The 22047-nt window shown below is 34.7% G+C and overlaps 1 long non-coding RNA gene across 3 annotated transcripts in view; it reads right to left on the bottom strand.

Moving 5' to 3' along the window:
• Positions 1 to 20740, bottom strand: part of LOC118166943 — a 55954-nt gene extending 35214 nt beyond the window's left edge. For 2 of the 3 annotated variants that reach the window (XR_004750828.1, XR_004750827.1), the window contains exons 1-2: positions 20618 to 20740; positions 20055 to 20159 (exon numbers count right to left, since the gene is read on the bottom strand). This is a non-coding gene — a long non-coding RNA (uncharacterized LOC118166943). Of the gene's footprint in view, positions 1 to 16997; positions 18090 to 20054; positions 20160 to 20617 lie in introns of those variants that run through there. The other variant, XR_004750826.1, reaches the window with a different exon arrangement.
• Between the last annotated feature and the right edge of the window lie 1307 nt (positions 20741 to 22047).

The following is a 22047-nucleotide window of genomic DNA, read 5'->3' as shown; positions in this document are numbered from 1 at the left end:
CAGTCAATTTCACAAATATTAAATAGCCTTAATGAATAAATAGGATTTATAATATTAAACAGTTAATGACTATGACAATTTGTTTTCAGCAGATGAATGGTATTTAAAACAATCATTATTTTACTGTGTTAATACTCAAATAATATCATTTAGAACAATAACAGGACTTAAAATTGTACTTCTATTACTTATCTGCCTATAAGATTTCCCAAAGACCTCTAGAACTAGCCACTGTCAAACAGCTGACTTGACCTAATTACCATTCTCAGGGCCAAGTAACTTATTTTTCCCTGCTTCTATGTTATATATTTTTCATGTGACAGGTTACAAAATTTCATATTCAAAGGACTCAATAATCCATTTTTAGTAGAATTGGTTCAAAGTATTTTGTGGTCACAAGTAACATTACCTGGATGTTTTACTTAAAGCAAAGCTGAGTTTATGTAATAATCATTTTAAAAAGTATATAATACAAGGTTTTCTGCTTCCAAATTCTTTTACCTGAAACTGCAGGAATTATTGTGTTTCAGTTCTATCTGTGATCTCTGATTCGCATTTTCCTAGTATCCCAGGATAGCTGGTCATAACTAAATGTATCCACATCTAGTAAGTCCATTGATTATTAGAAATAATTTAAATTGATTTGTTTAGGATTGACAACATGACTGGGACTGAATGAAAAAAAAAACAAACAGCTGTATCTTCCTAAAAAAAAAAAAGGAAAAAAAAAAAAAAAGTCAAGTTAGTGTCATGTAACATTTGATGATAAATAATTTAATGTAATTGCATGGAATAATTGTTATCTCCTGCATGAAAATGAATAGTTTTTCCTGAACTAGCAGGCTTTTCCATATAAAATGCTACTATTGTACTAGTTCTCTCCCCCCCCCCCCGTTTTTTTTTTTCCAAATAAGTACTCTAACCCCATAAATGAAAAGTGTGCTATGTCTACTTAAGCATTACAGTATTAATGGAGGGCATTTTTTTGTTTCTCTTTGATCAAAATCAATGACGTTGTTACCTGAAAAATTCTTTTATAGCACTGTCACTTTAAAGAAATGTTGTTTCTGTCCATTCCCCCCACAGATAAAATAGTCAAAATGTGTGGAATCAGACACATGTAGATTATCATTATGTGACTGTTTGGAGTTTCATAATCATAATGCTACCTTTTGACATAAATATCTGAAATGGAGATCTGCATCTGTTATCCCAGCAGACTGGGACATGAAGGTATCACCTGTTATGGCAGTGTTTGGGTGGAACGATCACAGTTTGTTTATTCTGTTCTGATAATAGATTACTAAATCACAAGGTTTTGTCAGAAGTGTCCAAGTACATTGCTGGTATGAAAGAATGGTCAAAAAGTATTATCAAGAATAATCCATGCTCCAGAAATGTCATAACAGTTTCAAAATTTTTTGTTACGAGTTAGAAAATATTTCCACTCATGCACATGTACAGAAAGTATAATGAAAATAAACCTTGTAAACATGAAAATTACTAAGGATTCCAAGCTATGATGGATTAATTGCCACACAACTATTTCATATTATGTTTAGTAAGTTGAATAGGGGTCCAAAACAAATTCTTTTAATTTTTTATAAGAGGGGTAGTAGATATCTGCATATGATCTGAAACACTGATGTTCCACACTTAAGAAAAGTAGCATTTCTAGTATATCAGTAAACTACATCAATAGGCATTCACAGAAGAAATTAAATAACTTTAATGTCTGCCACACACTATCCTGCAAACTCTGGACATCATCCGACTCTTGTTACTCCTGTTTGTTGAGAAGTAGTTCTCATCTTACTTTTTGTAGCTAATAGTTATTTAGCAGCCATTAGCTGGCAGCAGTTGATTTTACTTTTCTTTTACTATTAGATAAAGAGTTCTCCTGCTGGAAGTCTTACTGTTCAGCATTAGCAGAATTATCATTTTGCTAAATTTGGCATCAGAGAGAGTCTTTTCCAGTTTTAGAAGCTTGACCTTACTTCAGTGTATTTGTAAGGGTGTGCCTTACATAGGCATGTATATTCTTCTCTTTCCTGTCTTTCCTTCTTTAGCTGCTTTTGCTTTAGCAAGCAGTCAGTCACCATAAATAACATAAAAAGTCATACAACATAATGTAAGAGTTCCCATTTACTGTTGATACTGAGAAGTAACCAACTTCTCAGTAATCATGGGGAAAAAAAAAAAAAAAAAAAAAAAGGAAAAAGGCATTAACTTTCTCATTAGCATCTTAGGGAAAAAGTATCTGAATATTTGGGTGTGGGACACCCTGTGTGTGCTTGGTAATCACAGGAGTGGGCCCAGCACTAGGGGCAGCAGTTTATACCTAACGTAATTATTCCTGACTTGTTTCATTAAAATAAATAATGCAATTATTGATGATATACTAACTGGAAAAATAACACCTGTACACTCATGCTGTTATGTGTACTGGCAGTTTATGTGGGTGTGGTATTAAGGCTTCATTGGAAAATGGTTAACAATGCATATCTTTTTGGCTTGGCTGGAAAGAGACTTCACTATTCCCGTGTGAGTACAGTTCAGTTGGCTTTTTAGGGACAGTTGATAGTAAGTAGAACATTGCCACCTTTTGGTCAGAAAGAAAGGATGTATGGTTAAAGCAGCAGCATTATGCAATTTGGGTATGCTACAGTAAACCTATTTAATCGTATATTCATTTGTAATGTAACTGCTCAGTAATGGTAGCCTAGTTCAGTGGAGGTTGTAGGCATCATTTGTTTTGATTGTGTGTATTTCACATCATGGTGATGTGTTTAGAGAGAATATATTATGCTACATACTAATTATGTTTTCCTGAGGAATTACATATGCATTGTGAAGATAGTATGAAGGCTACCATGGTTACCATTGTGCACCCAGCAACTTATTTTATACAGTGCCAATTAATCTGAGGTAGTGCTTGAGAGAGGAGAACATTGAATAAGGAATGCCTGTGTCTCAGCTGAAAGATGGAACTTAGATATAAAAGCACAGCTTCTATTGAAGATTATATGTCAGGGTCAGCATCGATAAATGAATCCAATGACAAGACTAAAACCAGTAGTTCTGTTCTACATAAAAATAAAACAAAACAAAACAAAAAATCTCTATGTAGGCCTAACTGACACACAATAAACTCTTCTCCTTTATCGAGGATATTCTCTGAATAGGAGTTTTTTCCCTTCACATGATTTTAATGCTGTATTCATGCAGTGCAGATTGTAATTGGAGATTATTGCTATTTCAGAAAGAGCATGCATTTCCATGATGCAACATCTAAGCCTGATGTTGGCTACGAAAGCTCCTGACAGAATTGCAGATTTTCTGCTTGAATGTTTTTGTTAGATTTCCTGTGCATATTTATATCAACGCAGCATAAAAGTGTTAACGAGTAGCTGCAGAGCAGTGTACTAGCTAGTATCACGGCCACTCCTCTCAATGCTTTTTCTGCTGCTGTAGGAGTCTTGTAGCGTTCTGTTATTGATTCTCATTGCAGCAGCTGTTCATACCTTGCTACAAAGATCTAACTTAGCTATAATGAAGCAAATCAATAAAGATTGGTAACACTAACATTTTAAAGCTGTTTCAGGATAAAAAGGTTTAGACAAAGTTCAAGATGAGTTTAATTTTTATGTGTGTTTGTGTGCCTTGTTTCTTACCATCCTGCAAAAATGTACATAAGATTAAATGTTCGGTGTTCAATGTTTAGCAGAAATTCTATCATATGATTCTGGAAAATGTATGAATGGTTGGATTTAAGTTAACTAGCTAACTTATAATGCAACAAATGAGGGAATGCTTGTAAGATTCATTCTGCTGGCTGAGCAACATCATTTTCCATGGGGCTAGCAATTTTTGGCAAAGAAGTAATGGTAACAAACAGCTGGGAGGTAGTAACTTCAACTTCCACAGATGTTCCAGCAGTGAACGGTTGCCTAAGGCAGCAGCTTCAATGCTTAACTCATGGAATATTTATCTTAAATAATAATAATAAAAAAATAATAAAAAAAACTAATAAAAAGCATAGACACTTTTTACAACTGTTATTCATTAATACAGTTCAGTGGCTTCTGTGACTTGCAACTATATTATTACTATTTACCATTAAAAACTAGTTTTCTGTACATAGTAAAGCACTTTTATGTAATCTGAGGAATTTTAAACAAAATTCCTGGGTAAAAACAAATACCAAATTTCAGTAACTATTCACTCTTTAGTGATAAGTCACTCTAAAAACTTTTTCTACAACATTAATAGCACTCTGGTAGTTGGACTAAGATATTTAACTCAACTTTCTGCAGAATTAATCACAGGACTCTTTTAACCATAATATATAATGGACAACTCTTTCACAATGCTTTGAAAAATAATATAGTGGGAAATATCTGTCTGGTAGATGTAAAACATTTTTTTTTTTTCCTGATTACCTTGTACCGAGTGAATTTTAGATTGTTTACATTCATATACACCCTTCTTTTGATCCTAAGAACATGGCTTAATATATATATTTTTTTCTTTGGAGGTGGGCTGAAGCTCCTGATCAGGGTACTTATTCAGTCAAGTCAGTATAACAGAGAAAAGTTGCAGTGATTTATAATAATAAATACATATAGTTTATGCAGTTATCTTTTTATCTAATTTCAAAAATAAATAATTAAGCTGTATAAATGCCTATTAGTGTAAAACCAATGGATGTAGTTTATAAATAGAAACTGTAGCTTCTCGTCCTGATGAAATCTGCATATCCTCTGAATTTATCCCTTGGTGTTTTCTGTTAGTGTTTTCTGTTAGTTTTTATAATGCTTCCAATTAGAGGTTTAATTTTCTCTGGAAAAAACAAAACAAAACATAAAAACGATAGGAATTATTTTTGAACTGTTATATATATTGGTGTATATATAACCCCAATCATTAATTCCCTGTTTTGGGGCAACTTTTGCTTTTGTTCGGGGGCAACTTTTGCTTTATACATATAATATATATATATATATACGTATTTTTTTCAGGCTTCCCTTTAGTTCTAGCAGCAGAAACAGTTGACTTGTAAAGAAAAGGCTGCACCTGACCAACTGACTAAACAATTGAGGGCTCCAGAGAGGTTACTTCCTGGCTTTGCTTGTAGGGCTGAAAACTGCAGTTATGGTAGCAACATATTTCAGATAGTGATACATTAGGCAAGGTGGATGAACTGTTTTTCAGAGCATCTGGTTCTTTGGATGGATGGACAGGCAGATGGAGAAGTTCTGAGTGGCTGAACATTACTGAGGTTATTCAGCAAGCTGGCACAAATTTGTTTCTCCACCAAGAAGTCTGCAGTAGTGCTTTAGGCCCTTATAAGTGAAAACCTGGAACTAAAAGAACAGAGGGTAACAGGGGAATACAAGGAAAACTACATTAATATTATTTTTAGAAGGTTAACTTTTCAATTAAAATTTCAGTTTAAGTAGTTCTACGGGACGTTTAGGCATCAAGAAAAAGTAGGAAGTGATATAAAAGCAGCTTACTTCATTTGCAATCCAAATGAAAACTTTTTTTTTTTCAATTTATGATATTTTTAGAAATTAATACTACTATCCTACAAATACAAATCATTACAGTGAGACCAGAAAAATTAATTTAGTTTTGATAATAGCTGCTGTAGCCTTGACAGTAGGTGTTGCAAGATAGGGTATGCAAAATTATATTCAAGTAAGTGAAATGTTTAATTACTTACCTGTTGAATAACACATTGAATTACCCTTTTGAAGAAGGACAACAGTTTCCTCTAATGGTGGTAGCATATTCCCCCATTCCTTCTGCTTTACCAATCATTAAGTCCCTGATTTGTGTCAACTTTTGTTTTTGTAGTTGAGCTGTATAATTTATCATAATAAAGGGCTGAGACTGGTAAGCAGTATGTAACTGATAACTTATATAGTAACTCTGGCATTTTATGCTTTGGGGTAAATGTAAGCATAACATAAAACTTTTTTTTTTTTTTTTTCCCCTTTTTTCAGCATGTGCAGCAATAGTCAAAAAAATGCTTTAAACTTTGGGTTTTGTCTATAGTCAATAGAAAATAGGATGGTACTCTGTACTGATTAATACCTATGGAGGATGGAAGGAGACAGGAACTACCATAACTACAAAACATTCCTACAAATCTGTTCTTCACTACATTGTATGACTGTGGGAAAAAAATGTATTTATATATTGCCTGCAAGCTCATCACTTAAGAGTTGAGTATTTTATCAACTCGACATAAATTACAAGTGTCTCTTGTCATGTTTGATTATTAGACTTTGCATAAGGTCTTTTAAGACATAACTCCATTTGGAATAACTTCAAGGTTATTTTGTCCTTGAGGCGAAAGTAGTAAGACACTTTTCTGTTTTCACTGGAGTGTATGTAATGTAGAGTAAGACAGTGTTTCCAGTGAACTGAATTCTTCAGTGTGGAAGAAAGAGAGTCCCAGTGAACAGACTTGCTCATTTACTCCCTGCAGAGAAATGACATTTGTTCTCAACAACATTTTCTCTTGAGAGGACCAGTTATTGGCTTATGTCACAAGCAGTCTACCATTCTTCAGTGATATATTCCTTAAGGCATACATGGATCGCTTTCAATACTCAGTGATCCAAATTCTACTCTTATTGATTGTATGAATGTGTTGTGTCTGTGAGAACAGAAATTGTTCTTCTGGATGTGTTAAAGCTAATTTGATTTTCTTTCTGATGCAGTGCTGATGTGTGTTTCTCCATCTATATGTTGTGTGTGTGCATACACATACATATATATGTTTACATAAATAAAAAGCTTCAGTGGCCTTTTACTTTTGATGTGCTGGCTCTAATTCTAACCAACCCTCTGCTGCAAATACAGATTTGCAGATTATCTCTAGGGAATCAGAATAGCAGAGGCTCCCTTCTTCCATGCCCATTGCAGATGGTTTGAGGGTAAGTAGTAGGCATTATTGCTAATCTTTTTGTCAGTTTAACGATGATAAAAACAACAAAATTCAAGATGTGTTGAAGGGAAAAGTTTACCAAGAGAAAGTACAGTAAAATTTGATGAAAACCCTATGGGTGTCTATACATACCCTTTGTATCTCTGAGATTAAGCTGAGATAAACTGTATAAATATACAGTAAAATAATTAAATGATCTGTTAATTTCTGGGGTGAGGAGGCCTCATTAAAGTAGCTCAGGTTGTGCAGCTAAACATATAGAATATACACAGTTTAATACAGTCAGGTAGAACTTGGCATTGACCAGAACTGGCATTTTTATTATTGAGGTACTTCTGTACTGCAATACAGTTCTGCCTTGAACGAGTACAAAAGGGGAAAAAAAAACAAAACAAAACAAAAAACAAAACAAAACAAAAAAAAACAATTTCATTCAAAAAATGGGGAAAAAATTACTTAAGAGCTCACTACAGACTGGACTCATGGATTTTATTTTTATTTTTTTTCTAGCTTTACTGGTTAAATATATTAAGCCAACTGTTCTGGTGCTTTACACAGTACATTAAACAACTTAATCATACTGTCCTGCCTTGCATTAATAATTTAGCATTTGTATTCTTGAAGCTGCTATGTTTTCTTCTTTTGCTCTGTTTCAGTTCTCCTTCAGAATACAAATTCTGACTCATTTCAATTTTTTCCAGACCTGGTTGGCTTTCTGGTTTATTTTTTAACCTTCTTGTCCAAAAATTGATTGTTTTGAGGACCACTGCTCTATTTTTTATATGAATATTCATTTAATCGTTGTATATTTCCCAGAATTCTTGAGCATCCTTCTGGAAGGAGGGCATTCTGGGACAATATCTTTGAGGCAGAAGAGATTGTTGCTCTTCTTGAATTTTACTCCGAAACAATTACTTTCATGCAGAATTAATTGCCATGTTTTCACAGGCACTCATTCTGGATGAACACATCAAAGAAAGATAAAAGTTGGAAGTTTTAAGATGGAAATTAGTGGGTTCTATGCTTTGTCTTTCTGGAAACCTCAGAATCAAAACATCAGAAATTTGGAAAGTATATGCACAAGGCAATTTCAAGTTTTGGTCATAGATGTCTATGCTGATCAATCCCCTTCATTGCTTCAGAACTAATTAGTGTTAAAGAGAAGACTGCAGGCTTAAAGAGAAGTCTGTTTCTCTTTAAAATCTGAAGACAACTGCTGAAAGGAGATAAATTTATATCTTAAGCTTAGATCAAATGATTTAAAATTATTTTTACCATTTAAAAAAAAAAAAAAACTCTTGACTTGTAAAGGCTATCAAAAATAGAAAGTCCCTAAATTTCAAACAACTAGGAACAATATTACTATTAGTTAAGATGGCACTTCTGATTTCTTCTTAAAGAACTACTTTTATGAATAAGCAGTAATTCAAGTTCTGTCCTGTTTGTACCATGTTTCTATAGTCTTCAGTGACAGGGCTACTTGGGATGGTGCTTAACAGGGTGACATTTGAGTGGCTCATCAAAACAAAACATCCAATTGTTGCTTCTGTCATTAAGAAGATGGATGCTACAGAGGAGATGTGCATTTGCAGGGTTTAGTGATTTAACACAATAAAATGTAACAAGTTACATTCTTAAAATTTCATCAGCATCATCATATTCTGTAGATGGACTTTTAAAACTTCACCCAACTCCAATTATGTTATAGAATAAACAATATAACAATATATCAGTGATAGGTTTATTGTATGTGCTCAGCTTGGGTATAAAAGGTTTTCATTTTGCTTAATACAGCTCTTAGCACAGCTTTTTGGGGTGTTGACATAACCAGTTCTTTGGTGGTAGACAAAGGGGTATAACTACTAAATCCGAGGCATTTATAAAACCTAAATTTTGAGAGGAGCTCTTTTAAAGAAAAAGACAACCAAGAAAATGTGGTTTGCTTCTCTGAAGCTCTTTGATAAATACCTTTAGGAGTAAGTAAATAAGTAATAATATCTTGGCTAGACAGTCTGTCTTGGCTAGACAGTCTGTCCCTTCTATAGACTTTCAGGTGGTTTCGGCTGTAGAACTGACCAAGTCATGCCTAAATAAAATACCTGTAAATATAATAAAATCTTCTTGGTGATACAGAAATGGTGCCAATCATTAGACAATTTCAGTAGTTGTTCAGATTTTCTGAATGGATGTACTGGCTCTGTCTGGGATGGAGTTGATTTCCTTCATAGCAGCCCTTAAGGTGCTATGCTTTGAATTTGTGACTAAGACAATGTTGGTGTTTTAGCTGTTGTTGAGCAGTGCTTACGCAGAGTCAAGGTCTTTTCTGTTTCTCATGCCCTGCCTGTGAGTAGATTGGGGTCCACAAGAGGCTGGGAGGGGACACAGCCAGGACACCTGGCCCCAGCTGACCAAAGGGACAATTCATGCTATCTGAAGTCATGCTAAACAGTATAAGCTCAAGGGTCAGTGTCATGACATTTGTCTTCCCAAGTAACTGTTAGGTGTGATTAGGCCCTGCTTTCCTGGAAGTGGCTAAACATTTGCCTACCCCTGGGAACTACTGAATGATTTCTTCTGCTTTACTTCTGTGTGTAACTTTTGATTTAACAATTAAACTGTCTTTATCTGTCATCCCATGAGTTTTTTGACTTTCACCTTTCCAGTTCTCTTCCCTGACCTTCTGGGGCAATGTGGGTGAGTGGCTCTGTGGTGCTTAGCTGCCTATTGGGCCTAACCTACAACAATGGTTTGAGATAATTGATGGCAGGGGATCGTGCCTGAACTGGAATTACCACGTAAGATTACTGGCCGGCTGGATGTAAAAATTTCAGCAAGACACAAGCTTGAGAAGTCATCCCCGGCCCATCTGAAAATGCCATTGCAAGGATTCTTGTGATAGAAACTAGTGTTGCTACCCAGAAAGTGACCATCCATCCTGTTAAAGATTTGATTCCACACTGTGAGTTTAACTGTATGTCAAGATCATTATTTTTATTAGTATTTATTTATTTAAACAGTCTCTCTATACAGCAAGGGGGAAGCAAAAGATGATTCTGGGAACCATGTAAAAGGTTCGACATTCATTTTGAAGTGGTCCTTTACTGTAACCTACTACAAGAGTAGACTGCTGAGTAGCCCTTACAATTTTGCATTTCTTATGTGCATGCTAAAGTGAATGTTACGTGGCAATGTATGAAAGTAGTATCTCAAAACAGGAGGGAGCAAATTAGAAAGAATTGCTTGTTGTTTTTTGTATTTAATCACAACCTTCTTGAGAGTTTTGCATACAGTTGTCAGGCCAAAACATCAGGAAGTTGCTAACATAGTAGGAATTAACAGGAATTAAATTGTCTGAAGTTCTAACATTAGTAATGCTTGAGAGAGAAAAACAAAAACAAAAACTTCTGCAAACACTGCAGGATACTGCAAATTGCAGGAGTCTATTTTAGCTGACAGTACTTTACTGTTATTTTTCCTTAGATTCTGTCTTTCTGTGCTACACAAAGGAATGCATAAGTTTTTGTTTTATTGCCTTTACTGTGGCAGCAAACATGCAGAATAATAATGACTGATGTTCTATGAGATTTCCTTTCTTTCATGATATGATTTCTTTAACGGTCCTTCTTCTTCCTACATATTTTTGGTACTTAATGCAATTCATCATTTCACATCTTTTCTTATTGCCATTCTCCACATTTTCTACTTTTGTGACTTAGGGAGCAGTGAACTTGTAACAATCTTTTAGAAAGGGAAAATCAGAAGGAGAGCTGCAACTATTGTTAATGCAAAACTATTTTATCATACCAGATATTAGCAAACCTTTAACAGAAAACTACATTTTCTTTTATCAGGTTGTCATTAAGGAAAGCCTTGAGTCTGATGTTCTTCTCCCTGCCATCATAAAAAAAAGGGGGCACATGCATGAGTGAGAGTAAGGCACAGGGAAGACTGCAGTCTAGTCAAAGAAAGACAATATTTTGAAATGAGAGATGGCCTTATTACTTCATTCTACTTGTCCGTTCCTTGCTTCCTGTGCTGAGAATGCCTAAGAGGATGCCATTTACAATGGCAGGTTTTTAATACTAGCTGTTGACTGATCCACAGGAGCATCTTCTCCAAACTTACTTTACATTATCCTCTTCATTACTATAATTTCACAGTGATTTTCTGTTGTTGCATATGATTTTGCTATTGATAAAAAGGTTAGGACATTTTAATTGTTCTATCTCTGGATCATACTTTTAACGGGACTGAATTTTAGTTATACAGGGAGAGGGACAGTATTTACACAGGAGGTTAAAAAGCTCAACTTCCAATTATAAAGTTGCTTTGCTATCCTAGGAGGTCACTACCGGTATAGAAAAGCTATAGCAAAGGGTGACAATGAAAATGAATGAGCTGAAGTGATTTTTATAGAAGTCACACAGCAGGTGAGTGGTAGAGTGAGGAATAAATTTAAAGGAGTTATGAGTCCCTGACCAATATGCTTGTAGTGAATTCTGCTGTTCTAGAAATCTCATTACTTACAGAACACACCAGAGGAATGTAAAAGTTGGGTGATACATGCAGTGCCGACTGGAAATCACCATGCCCTGTTTAAAATAAAAAACCCACACCACTGGATTCAAATCTAATTAAGCTTCACTCTCTCTCTGATTACAAGAAATCCATTAATGATGAAATATATTCTATACTAGCATTTATTAGTTATGATCTCTTCTGAAATAAAGACACCTGGAATCTAGAGCCATGGAAGAGTAGGAAGAACTCACCAGCAGAGACAGCAACGTAAATGTATCAAATACACAATAAGAATTGGGAGTCGGAGGGGGATGATTCCCCTTGCTTCTTTAAAGGTTTCCTAGCTCTCAAGATTTGGGGAGGGTTTTTTTTGTTTGTTTGTTTGTGTTTTTTTGTTTGTTTGTTTTAATTGGGAAATATTGCCTTTTGTCATTTTTTTGACTGTTCTTTGTTTCATAAACATCTCATTATGTGTTCAAACACTATGCTCCAAATTTTTCATTCCTCCCCCCCCTCTTCCCCCCTTCCCCTCCCTTGAGTACAATCCCTGGCATTTGCAATGTATCTTTAATTCACCACCACCACCTGAAAATCACTAAGGGGTATGTTTGTTTGTTTTTAATTTTATTTCAAGTCAATTTTCAGAAACTAAGAAAGTGACTTGTGATTATATTACTCTAACAGTTCTGCAGAGAGCACTTAGCTGTAGAAAGTGTTGCAAATATTTCACTTTTTAATTCAAAAATTACACAGGCTTACTAAAATTGCTTAAAAAAACAGTTCAAAATCTTGTTCCTTTTTACAGACTTGCAGCACATAGTCTGCACAATGGATATAAAAGCTTTCATCATAAGCAATTACTTGGGGAAAAGATCTGGCAGAGACCGGGTAGATTAACAGTCTAATATAAGATGTGGAAAAAGCTTGTCTCCATCTCATTAATACTATCTTCTTACTTGGTCTCTTTTCTTCCCTAAACGCCAATCTGTAAGTACAGACAACTGGAAAGTAATTTGCAGCTGGCTGACAGTCTACAAAAAGTCATCCCAAACATCTAAAGTTTATATGGAACAAATATTTTTAAAAACCCTTACAGCAAGGTCATAGGACACTTCACAAACAGAATCTAGGATAATAATAGTCAATTGTAGATTAAACAACTCAAAAATGATGATTTCCTTAACTGAAATTGAGACACATCATTTTGCATCACAATGGTTCTTTTTTTAAGGAAGAACTTTCTCATGCACTAGTGTATCTGAAGATCCTTATGGCATAACTATTCTGATGAATACATTAAATAAATACACTAAGACTGGTCTGATCAGTTTCTGAATTACCTAAGAACATCTTTTTATTTTTTTTTTTTATTTTTTTTAATGAAAAACTCTTGCTGAAGCAAGAGTTACAGACAAATAATTCATATTGGTATTTTTTTCATGACTGAGTGTAGAGAAAGACACGCTTAGTGCAGTTAAAATTCACCATCTACATGATGCCAGTATTAGTACTAGCATCTGACTGAAAAATTGTGTGATAATTTGAATCATGGTGAAGTTATCTTGAACTGTGTTGGACCGGGCAGATTCAAGATCCAGAAAAATGAATTTCAGATACTCTTAAATTATTAATTGTACAGTTGGGTAGCCTGTAAATAGTTTATTAGTTCAAGAATGGCCAACTCACCCTTACATTTAAGAATAATCAAAATAAACTCTCCCAGCCTTGGCTCATTCTGTTTTAGTATTTTTAAATGTCCAGCGTTTATGTTCTATAGTAAAGCCATTTATAAAGTAAGTAATTCATGAATCAGAGCATTCATGAATCAATATACCTAGTAAAATATAATTCAGATCCAAGCCAACTATGTCTAGGAGGACATACCATATTATCATTTTGTTTAATTATCTGTTTGGAAAAAATATATTTCAGTGAAATGAAATTTAAAACTAGGAATGACGTAGGAATAAATTTAGAATGGAAACCACTTCTTAGTTATCAGACAAGTGGGCAAGCAGAATTATCTTTCAGAAGGGTGAGTAAGAGCAAAATTCATTAACTTAAAATGAAACTCTAAGACTTTGAGGGTTTATATGATACAGTTGCCTACAGCAATGTTTTGCTGTATTTGGTGATCCAGGAAACCCTTTCACTCCCTCTGTTTGTAATAATTATACAAAAATTCTTCCCAAGAGTAAACAAACAATGTATTGCCAGGCTCCTGAGGAAACTATGTTTATTTTAGTGATGCCTTACAGATATATACAATGACATCTATCCTGAGATTTTTTTTTTTTTTTTTTTTTTTTTAATCTTTAAATCTTTGGGGTATTTCTTAATATATTTTCTTGGTAAGTATTACTTTCCTGTGGTGAATCTCACAAGTTGCATAACATGGAGCGTAAAACCAAGTGGAGATTACTGTTATGACCTAGTGGTATATATTCCACTTTTCCCATGCTCCCATGGAAATTTAGTACAGTAGCTAAGGCAGAACCCAATGTGCTGACTGCTGTCTCCAAGAGAGAGATGGGTGTTAGAATACAGTGGGAAAGGGAGCCATTTGGAGACAGAGAAGTCTGAGAAAGGTTCTTTTATATACTTAACTGTGGAGAAGCTTCTAAACTTGAAGGAAGCAGGAAATTAAAAACATTGCAGTTTGAAATATTTTTTCAAAATGATTGAAAACATTGTTTAATAGAAAGGGAACATTTTACTTATGTATCAAACAGTTCAGCCGACTGACAAAATATGTCTGAATAATAGAAGCATGGCACAGCTTTACATGTCTGTAACTCCTAGATAGATAACTAAGCATGCTTTACGAGCAGTCCTCATCCAGGAGGCCACAAAAGATAATTTTGGGATATATCTTAATTCAGTATGGTCTTGAGGAAGGAATGGTTTTTCAGGTGTGCAGCTCTAGCGTCCTTGAAAGCAAAGAATTCTTTTCTGTTTCATCCTTTCTCTTCTCAGGGGGAATAATTGTGACTCACTTCTGTTTCTTGCCACATGAAGAAAAAAAAAAAAAAAACACAACAGCCCCGAGGTCTACTAACTAACTGGTCAAGTAATTATACAGCAAGCAAGGGTATTTGAACCTATTGTGAATACAAGGTGGAAAGAATCAGATGGCCATGAAACTGTTCCTTATTATTAAATTGGAATGAAAGGAGATAAAGAATTTTGCACATCTGCTCCCAAACTCCAGGTGGCCTGATGAGAAGAGCTTAAAAATGTGCTAGGCTTTAATTAATTATGGAGAATGTTGGTTCTTGCTTAGTGCTTGTTGTATGGCTTTACAGATACCAAAGCTTTTCAGTTAAAAAGGAAGATCAGAAAAAAGTCTGTTGCTGAGAACAGAATGAATGCTCCGTAAAAGTAAGGGTTGATCAGAAGTGTCATAAAGGTTTGAGGCTGTGGATGTGTGCTCACCCCTCCCCCTTAAAATGGAAGTTAAAGAAATGCCCTTGCAATTATGGTAGGCCAGGATTTTTTCCAAGATAATTTTCATCAGAATGTGACCGTTTATTAAAAGGCATTATGAAAAGGTCCGTTTTTGAAAAAGCTTCATAAAGGAAGTTATTTCTAGTCAAAATTGAATACCTGATAATAAGAGACCTATCAGCATGGTTCTCCTAACATTCATTAGGGGGTGAGAGGAGCAAGGTCTTAGGTCTGGTTAAGTGGCTATTCCTGTCTTTTCCATCAGAAAACTTCAGGTTAGCGGCAGTAAAGAAAGGGAGTAAGAAAAAAAGTTTAGCGTAGATGTTCTGAAGTAATCAATCTTGTTCCAGTCATATTTTTATAAGCATAACGCTTCTTGAACCATGTCACCCTCACATTTTATCACTATCTCAATGAGGTATTTTACAGCAGTTTTATTTTAAAAAATTATCCTCAGTAGGGAAAATGATCATTTTATGAATGAATAGGGAAGTACCCAAGATCGCTGAAACCTGAACTGGCCGTACAAGTAAAGTTTTAGGTGATAGTCTACTTCTACATTAATTGTAAAATGCCTTCCCTACCTTTGTTCATTCTCTCCAAGCCAATTTGCTCTGTACATGCTCAAGTTTTTGAGCATTCTGAGTGCTCCAAGTTTTCTTGTGGAATCAAAAGTAAAATCTATTACCTTTATGTCTTACTCTAAAAATCATATTTGTGACTGGAGAGAGCTCAACTCTTCCATTAAGTGTTGAAGGCCAACACAGATGGGCTCATTAGACCCCTGCAGCAATGAGCTTTTCTCTTGTTTTAGGCACGAAGTGAATAATAAATTCAGCTATAGATTTTCCCCTTACTTTATCTTTCTTAGATACCTCTATTTTCAGAGAGAATCATGTAATGCCTTTACACTGATAAAAGTCAGAGTAAAATACACTAGCAAAAGAATTGGGTTGTTGCTTGAAAGCACCTACAATTCGCCAGTATCTAAGTTTTTGTTAGATATCTTCAGAAATCTTCAGAAATTTCATCTCTTCCTTTAGCAGCTGTTTGAAGTTGAGAACCAGGCCTTGACTTGTATAAATTAGTACTGATTTGTAACACAAATGTTGGGATACATTTGTGCTCAGATAAACATAAACATCCAATTCATACATCAGAATTACACTATGCTTAGCTTTTGAATTACAGAACTGCAATCTCATTTGTATGTATGTTGGTTAACAGTATTGTATCTCTTCTGCCAGAGGCAACAAAAAGATATTCTTATATAAAAAATAAAAAATATCTTGCTGACGAAGCAACAAATTAAACCAACCAACTTTACCTTATAGAAGTCATAGTATTTCCATCAGAAAGAAAATGTTGATGGGGAACACTTTTAGAGGTGTTAGGATATTGCCAATTTAACAGTAACACCGCCATCACCACCACCACACCATATGCAGATATTGATAAACATCCAAGATACCCTGTCTTTAGCAGAGAGTTGTAAGAGCATACTTTCAAGGTGTCAAGGAGACCATAATAATGCAGATTCCTTCAACAATGAGAAATGTAAATGCCACTATAAAAACAGACCCAGGAGTATGCATTATTAGCTTTTTTTTTTTCCCTATTTTTATACCTAATCAGAATATAAAATGAGACAACTAGAAAAACCTGTGCTGAAAGTTAAAGAAGTTTGTGGAAAAAGTCAGTGTTAAAACTCAGGCAGGTTTTTAGCATTAGTATAAACAATTAGGAATTTTTGATATTTTCTATCAGTGCAAATCCTCAAGTAGTTAATAGCTATACATGTTTCTAGGCAAACACTATCAAAAGTTGTTGGATGCCTAGTTTCAGGATTTGAAAAATGCCCATAAGTAATACAACTTGATACAATGTATTTTAAAGTGAGTTTAGGATGTTTTTTAATCCTCTATTCATCTTTCTTCATTCTCTCTCTCCATCTTTTATACATGCCATGGAACACCCGCCCATACACAAATACAATAAGAAAGAAATGTAAGCATATACTTCATAGCAGTTTAACTGAATTGTTATAAAGGAGTTTAAGGGCCTAAGCTCTTCTTTGAGACTCATCTTTATTTTTTGAATACCCAGATTATGAAGAAGCTATATGATAAATTAAGTCAGAGTCAGTTCCTCTAAAAAAAACAACAACAACAACAACAACACAACAACCAAAAAAACAATAAAGCCTTTTAAAGTAAAGCGGAGTTTGGTTGCAGTGAGGTTTGGCAAGTGTTCCTGACTGCCACAGCACATTTATAGCTAAACAGACAGTGTAGATTCTCTAAACATCCAAGCATAGCCAGTTTTTTCTTGATGTTTCTAAATTATTCTTGCTCCTCTCATAAAAATCCTTGTAGCAGAACCAAGTATTCAGCAGTTCTTTGACAGGAGAGACTATTATTTTAGAAACACAACTATTTTTCTTCAAATGATCTTGTTGACAAGAGAAAAACAATGCTGGAGTCACTCAGAATGTTTCCTACTGCATGACAAAAAGCAAACAAGCAAAAAAAACTTTATCACTTGCAATTTTAATGTGCTCTGCTTCCATAGAGGAAAAATTTATAAACTGTCATCTCCATGCCACCTTCTATCTTTATTTCCTAAAAATATTCAACTACAGGTTAGTTTTTGCAGGACTAGATATCTAGATTTGCTGAAGGGTCAAAAATTTACTTTTGTCCTAATTTTGACCAATCTTTGGACTGACAACCTTCTTAGATTAAAAGTTTAAAACTGTTGGTACAAATTATCATTACAACAGAGGATAAAAATAAAAATCACCATCTGTGTTGTGTAAAATTTAAGCAGTATCCTTCCGAAATAGATTCCCCGTAAACTAGGTTGACATTATTTAGTTTAAGTACTCTGGTAGTGGACTCACATTATGAAGCATTATAATTCAGTACCAGAAAAGAACACCGTATTCAGTCAGTTCATCTGCTTTCAGAAAAAGCAGTAGATGGAGAGCAGCAAAATTGCTTTAAGTTTAATTAAAACAACAAACAGAGAAAGAGTGAAGCTTTACATAAGTGTCCAGCGACAACTGAAAAAATAACTCAAGTGCAGGCAGTGAGCCTGCCCCCCTTTCGGCAGTCTTCTCCAAATGTTTAGTCCTTCTCTAAATGTACAGTTGAAAGTCCTATCAGCATGAAGAAAAAAGAAACATGTATGGCTTCCAAAATAGCAAAAAAGCCCTGAAGCAAATTCCTACACACACCCCCAAATCCCACACATCCATGCAGTGCAGCTACAAATCCACATCCCAGCTGCAGCAATCAGTTCCTCAGAAAGTTGTATGGAGAGGACAGAAAGATTTTTTTTTAAGCTTTGAAGTGCAAGATTTTGAATAATAATTTAGACATTCTGCAGTTTTGTCCCTTTTGCATTATTTTAATGATTGTGTTGTTTATCAATACTCAGAAAAAAACTATTTCTTAAACAATAAACCTGCCATGGAAAGTACTGCAATACTTTCCCCCACTGCCTTTATTTCCACACATCCAAAACCTACCATTTGAACACTCTGCTCTAACTTTATGTGGTTGATTGAGAATGTAAACAATCCATAATTGCTCTTTGTTTTCAGTGCTTGGTCATCTAAAAATTTGTATGTGTAAGGCTTTCCATGTCAGGGAATATGCGGTGAGATGTATGAGGTCAAAGACAACCACAGTCATGATAAGCAGAACCTCACAGCAATTTTTAGATACCTGTGGATACAAACAACTTGAGATAAAGAATCACCCAGAAAATCCTTTGTACTTAATGTACTCGCATATTTGGACAGCGATAGCATGTTCTTAATAAGATATCTACTAGTGTTATAGAGCTGTGAAGTCTTAAATGCAGTGATTAGTTTTAATTTTTTAAGGTATTAAGATGTACTTTCTTTACCTCTCTGTAACTGTCCAACACAAAGGAGCAAGGGAGCAGGCACTATTCTTACAATACTAAGAAGGTTGTGCATTGTGGTATGTGGGAATTCTATCTTTAGAAACGGCAAATGATTTACATGTAAATTTCAGTCACTCACTTTCATCTTATATTGAATTCAGTTTAAAAAAAATCAACAAAGGAAATACAATTATAGACAAACATGACTAAGAATACACTGAAGAATGCATAAAACTGTAAACTGAGCTGGACAAATAAGATAACATTCTCCTTTAATAAATTCCTCTTAAATATTGATTTCTATTTCTCTTAGAAGAGTTTTCCTAGCTATCTTAAATAAACTGTTCTTTGAGCATAACACCAGTAGAGAACAGTTAAGACACCAAACATTCTCCAGTAACTTACATTAGACAGTCAGTCACAACTAAAATATTTTTAGTGATGCTTAGGAAGACAGATAATTCTGGGAACAGCACAGTCTGTTTCATGTTTTTACACATAAATGGGTAGAGGAGTCAAGAACTAGCATTTATTTGGAAGATTGATTTTTTTTTTTCTCCAGTAAAATATAAAAATCCATAAAATATTTACATATTCCATGTTTATCTGAAGCAACTCTCCACTTATTTTTTTTTAGATCTTGTCAGTTTTAATTAAATCTGTTTCATTTCTGAAATTAAGAGGCCTCTCAAAAATTTAATCAAATATTTGAAGATAAATTTCACAGAAATACAGAAATTAAACTTGTGTGCATTATCTCTTTCAAAAAAAACTATAAGCACTTAAGTTATTTAGATTCTTTAACATGTAAATCTTACATTATGATACTGCACATAGAGTCCAAATTCTTTGGCAGAGAGTCACCTGCTGTGGCAGCAAGAATGAGAAACATATTGTTTAAAGCATCCTCCATAATTTTTTGAAAATCATATGGAGAAAAAATATTGTTTGGACAAAAACTGAAAAGTGTTTAAAACATATTGCACTTCATTAAAGTATTTAAGTCTGTAGTGGTTTATCAATGCTCCGACATCCATTTCAGTGCTTTGGAGCTTTTTGTTTTCTAAACTAGATTCTTTTTATTGTGTTCCTTCCTGATCTTTTTTCTTTCCTTCCTAATCTTTATTCTGACAATGGCAGTCTGAAAGTCCCGTGGGTCCCCTACTCCCCCTCCTGAAACTTCAGACTCCTCTCAGCCCTTTTTACTCACCTTCGTATCTGCAGTCCTCTTGAATTTTCAACATTTAGCTTCCATTTCCAACATTTCTCCTGTTACTCTCCTCCATTCCACCCCATTTCTCAAGAGCACAGTTGACTGCCAGTGCAAAAAAAAAAAAAAAAAAAAAAAAAAAAAAAATTTTTTTTTTCTACAGTGCTGAAATGTCTTGAGCTATCTCGAACACATCACAAAGCCCTCTAGTGCCACCACTTCTGCTGTGTCAGCAAAGGCCATGCAATCTAAGCAAGCTTTGTTTCTCCATCTCAGGCACTACTTCCTGTCCTTTTTTTGCTGTTCAGCTTTAAAACTAATGTTCCCAGACCAAGGTTACACTTTTTTTTTTCTTTTTTCTTTTTTTTTTTTCTTTTTAAGGCTTGTATCCCTTTCACATAGGTCCTACCTGATTCCTATGTACATTTCATTGCGTTACCCCACCCCACTCCCCTGCCACTGTGCCAGCAGGGGATTATGAGAGCACCAATTCCCAGTTCTAGCCAAGGGCCCTTTTTCTGCACCCCTCCTTCAAGCTCCAAGCATCATGAGGCTCCGCTTACCCTTCAGGATGGCAAATTTCCAGCCCTTTCACTTTCCAAAGTGAAAGGTGCATGCTCAGTTAGTCTGAAGAGGTAGTTTATTAACAGTCTGAACATGTAGTTGCTGTGTGAGAACAGATGATAGAACAGATGATAGAACAGATGATAGAACAGATGCTCAGGCAGAAAAGTTAGGAAAGGGTCGACTACAACAGCAATACACCTTTCTGAGAATTGTCTAAAATTCTTAGTCTTGTGATTTAAAAAAATATGGACAGGTTTTCACAGGGGTGGGGAACGGACAATAAAGGCCATCCAATTAAGTTTCTGCACCAAAGCCTAGTTTTTCCAAAAAGAAAAAGGTTCAAGAGGATGAGGGAAAGTAATATCCAAACTTAAAATAATAATAAAAAAATCCAGCACTATACTACTTTCTTAGGTTGACTCTTAGAGACTTCTGCAACTACTTTGGCTGAAATAACAAAATAAAACAATAAAGGCCATATGAATATATATACCTATATATGAATCTAGAAAAGCCATTCAGAAAGGAAAACTGTACATAGTTGCTTGCCAAAGTTATGAGCTAGTAAAAATTCAACATTATTAAAATAGAAAGTGTCAGAGAACTTTAACAATAACCACAGTGACATTCCCACCTAAAACATATGCAATCATGGCAGCCAGAAAAAAAAATCTCTCTTCCTCATGGGGCTGTGTAAAATATTCCAGGTCTTCAGCTTTTGTAAAGCAAAGTGTCCTCTCATTCCCAAATGATTTTTTGGGGAGAAAAACAAACAAACAAAAAACACACACAAACTCTGGTGTGTTTCTATGACAAACTTCTTTCATTTGCATTATCTTTTCACTGTACGCTTTCTGCAGTGAAATCATAATGACCCCCAGGGAAATGTATCATTTATTCTGTCCTGAGAGAGTACATTTATGCCATATCATTGCTACTTTAAAAGAGGTTGCTTATTATCCTCAGGAGAACAATTCAGTTGCATTACCCTGCCAGTGGCTGCTTCCAGATATATTTTCATCCCAAGGAAGAGCTGCTGCTGATGCTTTGTTGACAAGAAAATCAAAACTGTTTTCACAAACATATAAATTCAGCCATACTAGAAATTACTCTCCAAATATCTATGCAATTGTCCTCAAAACGTAAAGCAGCAGAGGCTGCTTTCTGGGTTCAGAGGTTTATCTTAGGGAACAAACAAACAAACAAAACTTTTTTTTTTTTTTTAAAAAAAAAAGGGAAGCATTACTTACCTGTTCCACTTGCATTTAAGAAACTGTAAGAATAACTTGTGCTTTAATTTTTATTAATATTATTTTAATCAGTGCCAGATACTCTTGAAACTAAGGTAACTCAATAAATAGGAAAACGTGAATATTTTATACCTGAAGACCATTAGATTAAAGAAGGATGGTTGCTGAATCCCGAT

This window comes from Oxyura jamaicensis, chromosome 4, assembly GCF_011077185.1.
Source record: "Oxyura jamaicensis isolate SHBP4307 breed ruddy duck chromosome 4, BPBGC_Ojam_1.0, whole genome shotgun sequence".
Taxonomy (NCBI): Eukaryota; Metazoa; Chordata; class Aves; order Anseriformes; family Anatidae; genus Oxyura; species Oxyura jamaicensis.
This window is presented reverse-complemented; position numbering and strand designations above follow the sequence as displayed.